Source organism: Morone saxatilis, unplaced genomic scaffold, assembly GCF_004916995.1.
Source record: "Morone saxatilis isolate NCDOM2014 unplaced genomic scaffold, NCSU_SB_2.0 Contig17, whole genome shotgun sequence".
In the NCBI taxonomy this organism is placed as follows: Eukaryota; Metazoa; Chordata; class Actinopteri; family Moronidae; genus Morone; species Morone saxatilis.
The window spans coordinates 16,736,550-16,750,713 of NW_023339729.1; the positions used below are offsets into that span (position 1 = coordinate 16,736,550).

At 41.0% G+C, this 14,164-nt stretch overlaps 1 pseudogene; it reads right to left on the bottom strand.

Annotated features, from left to right (window-relative positions):
- LOC118326702 overlaps positions 1–14,164 on the bottom strand; it is a 79,013-nt pseudogene that overhangs the window by 43,634 nt on the left and 21,215 nt on the right.

Genomic DNA, 14,164 nt, shown 5'->3' on the forward strand with positions numbered 1-14,164 from the left:
GTGTGTGAGTGAGAGAGAGTGTGTGTGTGTGGGGATTTGATCTATCAGCTTGCATAGACAATGAGTGAGGAAGTGGCAGCAGGTTGGGGAATAAAGAAGAGTAATGAGAGGAAGACGTAGCTTATAAATCCAGTAGAACTGTATATCCAGTGTTGGGGTTTGTCCTTGGGAGGCAAATATCCATTTAAATATTCATGCTTCCTGCTCTGTGAGTTACGCTGTCAGAGAGAAGACAATCTGTTTTTTTTCCTTTTCTCTACCTTTGTCTCCCTTCCCTTTTTCTTTTTTCTGACTCTCTTGTTTGCTCCTTCTCCATAAATCTCTCGACTGAGGCGATGCCTCGGTTAGTTTTGGATGTTTTAATAAGGTGATTATTTTATGAGGTTTTCAAATTGAGTCTGGTTTGCAGCGTTTTTCTTGAATTTGGTTTTAGTTTGTTTTGATCACGTTTAGTTTAAGTAGCCAGTACCCAGAGGTACTTTTTGTCATATTTCACAATCAATTTGTTTCTAATGTCTTCATATCGTTGTTTTCTGTTTCTGTTTTAATTAGTGTTTTCTAAAAATACCAATGCAGCAGTCCTAGGGGAGCCTGGTTCAAAGCACCCAGTTCGGCCTGTGCAGTTCTAATAGAAGGAACTATTATTGAGTTTATATGAGTCCTAATTTAAAGTTTCACACATTATCAGGGGGTAGGGGCACTATGGATTGCTTCTGCAGTGCAGGGTTTTCTTTAACTCTCTAATTTAGGTTTTAGGGCGATGAGATGCAGAAGTCGGGTGCTTGTAAACACGTTGTACCAAATACCGTTGCTCAGGATGGATTTTCAATGTCTTAAAAAGCTCTCTCTGTGTTAGAAAGAGATTTCCAGTTTCACTACAGGGGAGAATGACAGGAGAGCATTATTTAAAAAAGTAACAGCCCTACGTTTGTTACTTCAGTGATGTTTTTCGGAAACTTGAAATCCTTTGATTAATGCAAAGACACGATGTGGTTTAGAGTGTTTGATTGAGAGCTTTCACATTCATTAACAATTTTAAACAGTTTAAATGTAAAGCATCCCAAAACCTTTACCAATATACTAACAAATACACTGATATGTCTTTGTATTAAAGCATATTCCATGTCTCTGCTGGATGTTGTACTTCCATGCTGGAGGCCGACTGATTCGCCTAAACTTAGCTTGATTCGCGTTTTATTTTTTATGGCGTTTCACAAGTTAAGTGAAAATTCCCCTGATGGATAAACGGAAACATAACTCTCTCTCTCTCTCTCTCCGTCTTTTCTCTCCTGCTCTCTGGAGCGTCGATTCATGTGCAGTCATCTTCAAACTATCTCTCTGAGGACTCACACTTCTAAAATAATTTCTCCCTCCAGAATGTATTTGTGGGTTATTATTTAACATTTTTACAGGCAAGCAGGGAAGTAAACTGAGTAAATTTAGGCTCATTAAAACACAGTGGAGTATTGTTTTCTTGTTGAAACACACCGGAAGCAGTTCTGTGACCTATTTGTTTGAGTCTCATTTCGTACAGTAGTTAAAGAAAATATGAATTTAATCTGTTTTCACATATTTGACTGCTGCACTGACGCTGGGGCTGTTATTTTGCCTTCCTCATGTTGCAGGGACTCTGGAGTGCTTTAACAACAAGACTATGGTGACATAACAGCTCATCCTTGTTTCTGCAGTATAGCACGAGTTATCCATTTTAAATGAACTGCACACACATACACACATTCTTCCTGTCTTTATGTTTGGACAAGCATAACGTTGGCTCTCCTCTGGGAAACCCTACGTCTCTGCACTCTTTTAACCTATATGAAACTCTCTCTCTATTCACGTCAGGTGTTGCATACACTGACAGTGTTCTGTATTCAGAGAGATGAAGGCAGAACATTTGAAGTTATAGATCCACATGTTTAAGTCTTCATTTAGCTGCAGCAAGTGACCTGATTGCAAATATGTGATAGCAGCATGAGAAGGCAGTAAAGGGTGTTTGTTTTACTGTACTGTAGTTTACTTCTTAGTCTTTTGATGGAAATCTTTACTTGTTTTAGTCAAATATGGGTCATTTGATTTTTGTTTAGTTGTTTTAGTTAACAAAAATACATTTTAATCAAGTTTCTGTCAGGGAAATTTCAAATGTTCAACTTCTGTGTCTTCCAAGCATTTTGTTTCTGCCAGTATGACTGTGAATATGATGATAGCCTACAGTGTGCTATGTGCTAGGCTCGTCTCTACAAACATACATATATATATATATATAGTCACATCTTAAGATAGCTATTATTAGCAAAACGCTAGCTCACTAGCCAAGCTAAACAACATCAATCTTTAAGTAAGTTAATGAGTAAGTAAGTTGTCCCTTATTGATCGCCGTAGGGAAACTCATTCTCTGCATTTGACCCATCCTAAGTACTCGGATCAGTGCGGGGACCAACTCCAGATCTGAACCAGAACCTTGGATCCAGGGCACTGACTGGAGAACTAACCTAACATACATGTTCTGATGGAGGCAGAAACGGACGCAGACATGAGAAGAACATTTGAACTCCACACAGAAAGGCCCAGCCGAACCCAGAACCTTCTTCCATGTAATCCAATCTACATCGGTGGCTAGCAGATTACCTAGGGTTGTGCTAACATTAGCTAACTTAGGATATGTCTTTTCTGTCTTTTCAACATAGACGACGCTAGCACGTAGCCTATCTAACTGCAGGAAGGGAGAAAGTAATCAAACTGATTGGAGCACAGAGCAAAAAGGGGCGGGACTAATGAAGGGACAGTTGTGCATGTCGGCTCACTGGAGAGTCTCTGCTAGTGTCATCAGTAACAGCTGGAATTACTACTTCATGTCAAAATGGCTGTTGTAAAAACATTGTAGTCCATGTAGAGGAAGGAGGAAATTCACATCTCCCACTCCGTTTCTCACTCCCTGCATCATGCTGTCATTTAAAAGCCCTCTGTTTCTCTCTTCTTTTATCCTTCCTTTGGCTTCTCCTCCTCACTGTCTTTTCTTCCCAGCGTCCCACCGCCTCTCTCCCTCTGTCTCACTTTTTACCTCTCCCTTTCTATTTGCATCTCTGTTTCCTTGAAACGATGGGAACGTGGAGAGGACAGATATTCCACAGGGAAGCTCCACACTTACAGCCCCGAGTGGAGCTGCTATTTTACAGGCTGCTGACAGCAAAGACAGCTAAAGATGTCAACGTGACCGACATCACAGCAGGCGGCCAAAAATACAAAATACACCTTCAGATATTTGACTTGCATTCTAAAAATAGGCGGATATGACGGGAAAATACACGCAGGGGGACAGTTTCTACTTCAACACTTTATTTTCCCGCTGCTGTTGTGTATAAAGAATAAGCGGTGCTCATGCTTCCTGTTTCTCATAGTTTTGGGATGGATTTGCTCAGTACTGCGCTGCTTCCTGATCATGCTGTAATTAGCAGGATGCATGTGAGCTGCATTTGAAGGTTTATCGTGGATTAACAGGAGATAGGGGAGGGCGATAGATATGAGAGAATATGCAGGATGGGGGTGGGCGGCGGGGTCTTACCTCTTCTCGTATTCTCTTCACTGTTTCCCCTTTCTGTGGAAAGAGGAGAAACATAAAGCTGAATATTTTTAATGCCGAATGACACTCAAATATGGAATACAGATTTTGAGTTGAGGTGGAAACACAAAGTCAAAGACTGTAAAGACACACAGGACAATTTTTAATATTTATTAAACCTTAATTGGTAGACACAGTTTCTTTTAAAAATGCAAAAACAAAAGAAATCTGAAGAGTTTTAACACTAGTTTGACATATGAAATATCAGATTTATGGAGCTACCACAGTGAAGTTTGGGCTAGACCTATAGCAGGATTTAATACAGTACCTAGACTTATTGAATTGGAAGAGTCCACATGGATTAGAAGGCTGAGGTGGATGATGATACCAAAGGGGAGTTTAAGCAGGTTTGGAATCATTTCCTGTTGTATATTCAGAGTGTAGAAGACCTGGATCCTACAATTTGAATGGATCTGTCTTATGTAACTGATTTGTTTGTTTCATTTTTATGTTCTTTCCTTTCCAGTTTTACATTTATTTATATAAATCCCTTCATGAATAATATTCTGTACACTTCCATGTGGGGATTTTATACTTTGTTTATAATGATGAACAAAAAATACTCAAATCAGAAGAATTATTATAAAATATTATCGACATTAAAGTTGCTCTGAATCCAGTGGTCAGGCATTTGACATAACTCAGTACAGAGTTACTTATTTTATCCCAGAGGAATTTTTATAAAATGTCTCTAAGGTCTGCACAATGGCAACACCGGACCAAGAAAACACATATTTGGTTTTGAATCGATGTCGTAACAGTCTAAGATCTGTAATTCCTAACCTATTGTTCTAGAAAAAACCCTTTGTGACTAATGACTAAAACAAAGTACAGCCTCATACTTTGACCTATATGAAAGCTGCCTTTCAAACAGACTCACACAGTGTGACGGTCTACACTCCTCTGCCACCTCTATGGTAAGAGCTCAGGTTTAAATAGTGCAGACCTTCAGACAGTGCTGTGTAATTTGGTGCTAATTAAAGAGAAAATAGAGACAATGTTCAAAAACAGTGTTCAGCTATTCTGGTGAGTTCACAAAATGTGATTCCTTGAAAGAAGTTCAAATCAACTTAAAACGGACTTGAACTGCACTTTTCTTCATGTTCAGCTGCTGCGTGCTGACTGAGTTACACTAGCTGGACAATCAACCAGTTGGAAGCTGTCTCTGTTTTACCTAATTAGAGTCAAATTACATTGTTCTTTCCAGGAAACGTCTTAAGAAATTACATGAAAATGAACCTCTAAAATAAAAAATCACCCACAACGTTTTCATGCTATTTCACTGGGGAGAAACTACTGATACTGTATGAGCAGCGAGTGATAACTGGAAGACTGCAGGAGCCACTGGAGAACTCCAGGAGAGGAAAATGAACCAGTGATGCTTCCTGCCTGCTAATCAACAGCCAGCGGGATGCCCCTGAGCTGCCTCACCGGTGGAGTCTCTCTGTGGCTGCTAACAGGTATCTGAGTCTAACCCTGTGAATGTGACACATGGCCACAGGCGGGTCTAGGGAAATATTCATGGGGTGGCAGGAATATTTTCTGATTCTGATGAAATCACATAAATCAATATTACTTGGAAAAGCCCCCAAATATTTGAACTCAAAAACATTATTGTGGCACTGAATATAAATATCTCAATGTGACATTAGAAATCAATACATTAAAATATATAAATAAATTGTTTAATTTCCAAATACATGTCTTCTTTAATTTAATTTAAAACTGTGGCCATAACATGATTAAGTGATGTAAAATATAACATTAATTGTTGCCATTTTCAGCACTTTTTTATGTTAAAGAATAATAAATATTGTGCTGAAAAGAAGCTTTTCACATGGCTTTGTTTAACTCTACAACATAAAGTTATCTGATTTTGCAAAAATAAAAAACTTTAAATATGAAGACATATTGTTTATTGTTTAATAACCCAACTGCACTTATATGATACATTACCCAGAATGCATAATAAAAACACAGATATCTGTTTTTGAACTCTTCATGTGTTAATTTCTGTTTTTAACACATTATTTTTATAATGAATCTAAATGAATGTGTTACATCTGACAGCATTTAACACCACACTGGGGCGGCAGCAGACTTTATACACAAGAAGGAAGCTCAGGAAGTGTACTCGCTGTAAATAAACATTAAAAAAGTAATCATGTATTATGTTTGTTTAACTTGGACCGAGCTGTACAACATTATCTCACTGTGACACCTGTCCCAGTCACATGAGCCTGTTTAAGACAGATAGGAGCATCAGTTCTGCTCCGCCACCTGGCAGACTTGTTTAATACGAGAGGAAACTCCGGAGAGCAGCTCCGGTGGTACGACTACACACTGACACAACCCAACTGTAACTGTAACACACTGATGTCATTTCCATGCCTTCTTTATGTCAGAGCTACGAGCTAATATACCACCCAATGTAAGTGATCTAAAATCTAAATATACGCAGAAGGAAATCAGGCCCAGTGATAGGTTAGTGAATGTGCTGTGAGGGCAGCGGTCATTATCACACTTCACTTGGCTGTGATATATTTGGAAGAAATCCTACAGGGGTTTATTTAACACGTCCACAGTTAAATTGACTTGCATCCCTGGAGAGCAGCTCCTTTTCAGCAAGTAGAGATTGGGATGACATGGCCTGACTAGAAATTTTACACACTATTAATGCATATTTCATGGCGACTTTATGTGGTTGTAGTAGGCTTACACTGGACGCTATCTTGAGCGGCAGGCCAATTTTAGAGAACCATAGTCTGAAGATGGGGAGGATTTTCTAATGATCAGTGTTGCTGGGAAATTATTCTGTTTTCTAATGCTGGGAAAAAAAAGTCTATTTAACGGGTTCATGAATATTACACAGACGCCATTATTTGCAGTGGGCTTTAAGAGTCTTCTCCTTTGAATTCCTTTCTGGTAGGATGGTCATTTTAATGTCCTGACATTCAGGCTTTTGTCTTCTGCAATCAGTGACCTGACAGAGTATTTGTCTGTCTCTACTGCAGTACAGAAGGAAAAGGTAAAAACTCACCTTGCCGATAATGCTTCCTACTTCCTGTGGAGAAAATACAAACAGAAAATGTCACTATAGTGATCCTCAGATAGACACAATACTTTATATACAGCGGGCCCAGTGCTATGAGGGCTTTAAAGGGGGCTTAGCCTCTTCAGTTGCTCCCCCCCACCCCTGTTTAAGCTTTATGTGTCAATAGAAAAAATAGCAAAACAACTAAACTATTGGCTGAGACACATAAGAGAGCTGCGAGCCACAAACAGCTGTTTGTACGCGCCTCCACCTAAATACGAATCTTTGCTCTCTGCTACGTTCTTATGAGCGCTCTGATTAATAAATGCATTGTTTGACTTTGAAACAGGTAAATCATTGACCGTATATAAAGATGGACGAAATGACATCCCAGAAAGTAAAGCTAAAACATCTTGATCACCCCCTGGTGGCTGACTGCAGTATAGATCATAATCCTCCCCCCAGCCGAATTCGTCAAATAAATCTTTCCCAAAGATGGTTTCTGTCTTTTTATACAGTTGTTGTCACGCTGATGTATCTTCAAGGGTAAATCTTTTAAGTTTGGTTTTAATTATTATTATTATTTAATGCTATAAAAAGGGATTTCACGTCATGATTGACAGCTGAGTCAGCTGATCACTGACCCTGATTACTACTGCGCAGCAATGACATCAGCAGTGCATAATGGCAGCGCCTGTATCCTGGATATGACTTTGTACAGGGGGAGGAAGTGGAGACACATTGTCCATCTTTATATGTTGATGGGTTAAATCAAAATTTTATTTTATGAAAGGCATTCTGAGGGAGCATTTTAACACCCCCATCAGTCACTCCAGCTATACAGCCAATCAGAAACTCTTCTCTGTCTTTAACTCCTATTTTGGAATCAGAAGCAGTAATTTGTCATCACCTCACGTCATAAATTAAACTCTGAAATCTGCTTTTTGGGTCATGCATTTGCACAGGATGCTGAAACAAGCTTTCATGCTGTCAACATTTTATTTTCCCCCTTGATAAAAATATAAAACAAAATCAAATCATTTTTTGTTTTTTTCATTGTCATTTAGTTGACTGGTGAAGCAGCAGAGAAAAGACCAAATAGTTCACCAAAAAGACAAAGCAGAAAACAGCACGTCAAACCCCAAACAATCTTTTCTGAAATGAGTTTAATTTGCATGTTTAGATGCATGTCTATATCAGATCAAAAATGGGTCCACAGCCTGATGTGTATCAATGTGTCCTTGACACCAAAAAGGTTGAGAACCACTGCTGCAAAGGATAAGGCTTTTTTCCTTACTGTCAACAAATCCCATAAAAACACTAAAACCAACAGCGTTAATCCGTCTTTAAATACTCCCCAAACCTGTCTGTGCATGGCTCTCCGCCCCAAAACCAGTTGGTTCCAACTGACGTAAATCTTTAAAGACATTTAATTATTTAAGAAAGCTCAGAAATTTCCTAAAACAGCTGCTTAGGGCAGTTTTTATCAAACACAAAGGAGGAAAAAGTACATTTCTAGGGGACTATTTTCAGTGGCGGAGTAGTCCCCATTTGGTGCTCTAGTGAGAATTTGGGGCAACAGGACTACTGTGTGCTTATGGTATTGAAGGAACAACAGTGTGTGTAATAGTTTGTCTAAGGCACAGGCACTTGTGAGTACCTGTAGGATCAGTTTGCATTGGATTTGGTCTTTGCATTGGTCTTTGCATTGGACTTGGTCCTTGCATTGGATTTGTTGCAGCCTTATTGTGAGTATCTCTCACCTTTCCGTGCATGAGGAGGCGCAGTGTGAGCGTGACTCCCATTGCCCCGTCTCCAAACTCCTGTTCACAGCTCATGGTAGTGGTGGTGGTGTGGTGGGTGGAGGTGTGGGTGGACTCTGCCGCTGGGAGACGCATGAAGGTCCGAGGCCCCGAGGCGTATGGAGCTTTCCAGAACACCACAGAGAACCCTTTGGAGAACCCGGCGAGGAACCCTTGGAGAGCCCTGGAGCTGTGAGAGGGGTGAGGGGAGGTTGGGTTCAGGGGGGTGGACGGTGGGATGGAACTAGGAGCTGGTGTCAGGGGTGAGTTTTATCCTTGATACTGTTTCTTTCAACTCTGTGGAAAAGAAAAGAAAAGAAAGAGGAAGGGAAATAATGGTAATTCTTTAACTTATCAACAGCACATCCAACACAGAAAGACATTTAAAGAGCTAGAGCTCAGTACGTGTTGATTAGCCTCAGCAGATACAGATTCAGAAACTACAAGAAAAATAGGACAGAACACAGCAGGGCGAATGGGCCAGGATCCAGCGTGGAAGTGACTTAAGATGCAGCAGCACTAATGGAAGTCTGCTGGATCCAAGACCGTCAGCTTCTCTAGTCCTGATATTCAATGTCAGCCATTTTGTCCACAGCACACTCTGACATTATTAACTCCATCAAATGAGTGTCTTTGTCCTGAACAAGACTAACAGCATGTCTGGACTGAAAGTGTTTCAGCTGTGATTTTCAGTCATCCACCTCATGACCTCACGGAGCAGATGCGCTTCTAATTAAATCAATACAGCCGTCTACACAGGCAGTGTAATGGCTCAGCACTTGCACTATACATGCATAAACCTGACCTGGAGCGTATTTTATGTTCAGAATCTTTTTTGAGCTGTTAAAGACGACACGGGGAACATTAGGGTTACGTTATGTTAAGCTCTATTCAGGATAATTCACAGTTTAAATGATGGTTTGTGCAACCCAATTTATCCATAATTTGGTTTATCTGATTTCAGTAAAGATCAGCTGTTTGTCATTTTCATCACAAATATGGTTTATGTTTTATGGCAGTGCAGATTTCAACATTAACTCCTATTAAACGTCCCATATAGATGGCCCCTTGTAGCAACCCAGTTTGATCCCCACACTGCAAGCATTCGCCAAACTAAGTTCCAATTCCTTTGTTCCTTTTAGTTCAAAATCTAACGTAAACAGGGAACAGTACTCGTCGGCAGCTAGCTACAGATATGTCGGGTCAACTGTAGCATGGGTTTACTAAGCCTACTCAAACATGGTCCTTACAGAAGAACCAGAAACACAGTGAGTGGACGCTGGAGTTCAGGTGGCTAGAATATGACACATCTAATGACGTACGCCACCAGTTTCCTCAACCAGCTACTTTTCTATAAGCAGTCATCCCACATCCTGTCGCTACTTCAGGCTGCGGCCGTCAGTACTTGCCTACTGTTGGTGAAATACGACGTACTGATATTGTATTGGGACAATGACAGTGCTGATAGCTTGGTGACCATTTGCAGTGTTATTGACTTTGAATCTTGCGAGTATAACATTGGTCTTATCTATGGTTCATCCTATTTACTGGAGTACTGAACATTTCCATTGCATTAGAACATTATGTCATGGTAATGATTCTTCCAGGTGCTAGAAACAAACTCAGGTATTACCAGGAAAACAGAGTTATGGCTTGTAAAAAACGTTATTTTGATTGCAAAACACACAAAAATATATAATATGTTATTAACTTTTCTTTGGCAAGTGACCATGGTATAAGCAGGATAATACCCTTCGAGGTCGGGCATTATTTCTTACATAATGTGACAACTTATACTGTTATAACAACAAACTTTTCATATTTTCTGTTTCTGGTGTGGCAGCGATACACTTCCATAATCAGGGTGTGAACTACACGTCGGGGAGCCAGGGGGCGCTGGACTCCTCTTAATGAGACATGAGCTCCCCTGAAAACATGATTTGTGAAATGTTGGTGGGTCTTGCCTACATGCATTTCTTTCTGTATCTTCATCATCATCATCAATCATGAATCATACCTACAATTGGGCTAATACTGATTAGCATTCATGCATTCACCCTCATGCATTCATGCATGAGGGTGATCTTATTCTCTTCTCTAATAAAGATACTGGCATGCATTGAATCAAAGCAGTGGAATGTCATTGACTTCACTCTAACACTTTAACTATCAAATATCAGAAAAACACTTCTCATTCTGCATGCTGGATCGTCATTTGTTGCTCTGTTATGTAAGAAAAAGTGTGCTACCCTGAAAGCAAAGGTATAGTTTGCACACTGTCCATAATGTTTAGGTTTGAGCTTATGAATATAATTATGGTGTATGATAAGGCTCAGGTTTGTTTAAGGGCTCAGAGTGAAAGCAGGACCAGTGTGTGTGTGTGTGTGTGCTCATTTGCACTCGTGGGTGTGTATGGTCAAGTGTTGCCTAAGCACAGAGCTGGTAAATGTGTGTGTTTGTGTGTGTGTTCTGCAGTTCGTTGTAAAGCAGCAGTGTGTTCGGCTCTATAGCCACGAGGCGTACAAGGCATTTCATTGATTCAACATCCCGAGCAGCAGGAGCGGGCCGACTCCGGCGTAATAAGAGGTGTGGAAATTAACATAATTTCTCAAGTGTCAGAAGCTAGTCAACAAGTCAGCGCCGTAATTTAAAAATTAATTGGGAACTCTGTTTAAAAAGCTTAAGGGGGCTGAATTAAACAAGCTTTTGGCCATGGAAATGCCACTCAGGCGTGATGATACTTAAGCGTTTCCTTTTACCCCAAACCTCCTCAGAAGAAAGCAGACTGGTGTGTTCGCTCTGTTGTTGAAGTCGATGTATGTACACATCATTACATGTAGACTTTGATTATTTTTCAGTGCATGCTCGTGTGATTTCCTTGAGCATCTGTGTGTTTTGGTGTTTCTTTGAGACCTGTTAGGCTTCTGTCTCTATGCCAACCAGGATCCTTAGTGGCATAAGGTATGTGCGTGAATAGGTGCTGCTTCATATGAAAAAACATCTTGCGTCTGTTTGTGTGTGTCGTTGCATTCTCTTCAAAGTGTGTGTGTGTGTGTGTGTGTGTCGCACTCTGAGCAGTCTGCATCTCCCAGGCTCATAAAAAATACACACTCCCAACCAAAGTAGGTCACAAATGTGATGCAGCCTGTCTGGCACGCTAGACGAGCTGCATCTCATGACAACACACACACACACACACAAACACACACACACACACACACACACACACACAGGGAGGTTGATATAACTTCAGAGAGAGAGAGAGAGAGAGAGAGAGAGAGAGACCACCTGAGAGGCTGATGAGAGAGCGAGGAAGAGAGGAAGAATAACAGAAGATGCTTTTTACGACCACCTGGTTGAAACGGTTGTCAGAGCGAGTGTTTCATCGTTTTCAGATGAATTCATTTCTTCACAGCGTAGGTCAAGTGTTTGTGTTTGTGTGTGTGTGTGCTTTAAACCCATGTCACAGTGTGGGAATGTGTGTGTTCTTGTGGGGTGCGTTGGAGTGTGTGTGTGTGTGTGTGCTTGGTTGCATGAGTGCATGTATCTGAAAGGAAGCATTTACTCTCTTTTTTTGTGTGGAGTGTGTGTGTGTTTGTGAGAGAGAGAGAGAGAGAGAGAGAGAGAGAGAGAGAGAGCGCGCGGGCGCGGCGCGGTGCATACAGCTCATGAATTATTGAAACTCTTTCTCGCTCGCTCTCCGCAGCAGGGGTTAAAACCTTGACTAACCCCCCCCCCCCCCCCCCCCTTTTGAGTCATATATGATATAACACACACACACACACACACTTAACATCCCTATGGACCTGTCCTTGTAGAAATGGACCCAGGGGAATAAGCCATGAATCAGCCATGCATGAGGTCAGCACTGAGAGCCTGTGTGTGTGTTCATCTTGTTTTACTGACGTTGTGGGGACAGTCCGTCACATTAAACTGACCCCCCCACAAAGAAAATCATTCACTTTTAAGGTTACGGCTGTCTCATGGTGAGTCTCTGAAGGCAAAAGATTTGTTCAACCTAATGAATGAATGCTTTTAGTTTATAATAAAAACCTCTTTACTAATAACTGTGTTAGCATTCAGTGGCTAACGCTACGATGAGGTTCAGCCCATCACTCTTGATAATTAGAACTGTGCTATGTTTAGATGGAGCTTAATATTCAGATTATGGTTGGTTTAAAAACCCAAACTGAATACAAATGCTTAATAAACACCTCAGAAGTAAACATTCACATCGGACCTCTACCTCTTCATGATACATCACACAGCTGAAGTCTTCAATCCCAACAGTTTTAATCTGAATGGAATACAGTCTAACTGTAGTTAATGAAGGGTAAATGTACTGAACGTGTATGTACTACAGCCACATTCACACACATTCATACAGTGAAGGCAAAGGCCAACACAAACTAACTCATTTAGGACCGATCAGGAGCGATTCGGGGTTCAGTATCCTGCTCAAGGAGGATCGGGGATTGAACCGCCAACCATCTGTTTAGTTGACAACCCGTTCTACCTCCGCGCCCTAATACCAGTGTTAATGTGGTGATCCAGCTGTGTTTGTTAGCACTGCAGTCAGGTTTCCCCCTCAGGTGCACTCCCTCGCCGCTGCGTATCATCACACTATTGTTTCAGGACAATGCCGTTATTCTAGCAGTTGATGCTCATCCAGGACTTCTACCTTTAGAATGAGACGTGTGTAGTCTACAGAGGGCAGGCAGGTCCCTCTTTCTGTCTGCCATGTTTCTACAGTAGCCCAGACAATTATAGCCTACTTCCAGATATTGGTCTTTAAATTTTTTAACAAGAGTCAATATCCACTGGTAGTTTCTCCAAACGCTTGAACAGGAGGGAAGCAAAGGGCAATGCAATCAGCAACTACATCAGCTAGATGCCCACTAAATCCTACACACTGGTCCTTCAAGCATAAGACGTAACGCAAACCAATTGGCGCGTTATAGCGCTGCTATTGTCTACTGGAAGTAAAATGTATTGGAGATGTAGTGCAGTAGAAGCAGAAATATTTTCTAATAAACTGCCAAGTATGCAAGTATGTCAATCTCTATTTAAGTACAGTGCTAAAAAATGCACTTAGTACTTTCCACCCCTGAAGTCGATACATGTCACCCATCACAAGCTCTCACACCAGTGCCGTGTTGGACTGCGTCTTGAATTCGATTTACAAAAAAGCCATTTTTCTTGTCCTGACATTGCTGCTGACCGGTAACCCAGTGACATGATTTAAATCAGCCGGCTGCTGTTTTTAATCCCAATCAGCTTTAAGGAATGAGTTTTTGCTCAGCATTTAACCAATCAGTTTTAGAAGTGAGTAGTTGCTGCCACGAAATCAATCACGCCAGCCCACCTGGTAATCAAATCCGAATACAATGATTTACCGTATGGCCATGAAAATGTATTCAGACTGCGTTTCTGCCTCCCTGTTTGGTCTCCCTCTCGTTCCTCATGTTTAGATTTTCTCATGTGCCTCTCTTTGTGTTCCTCCCCTCTCATCCTTCCTCCCTCCTGCCTACTCTCTCTGTTTTTGATTCATATACATGCGGACTTCCTCTTCTCTCTGGTCGTTGGTCTTCCGAGCATTTCCTTGATTTTTGTTTCCTTGGAGACACTGATATGAAGGCTGTTCTTGGCTGATGAGTCCAGGGGGAAGCTGGTCATCATTAAGAGGAAGACGCAGTCGAGGTATGAGGT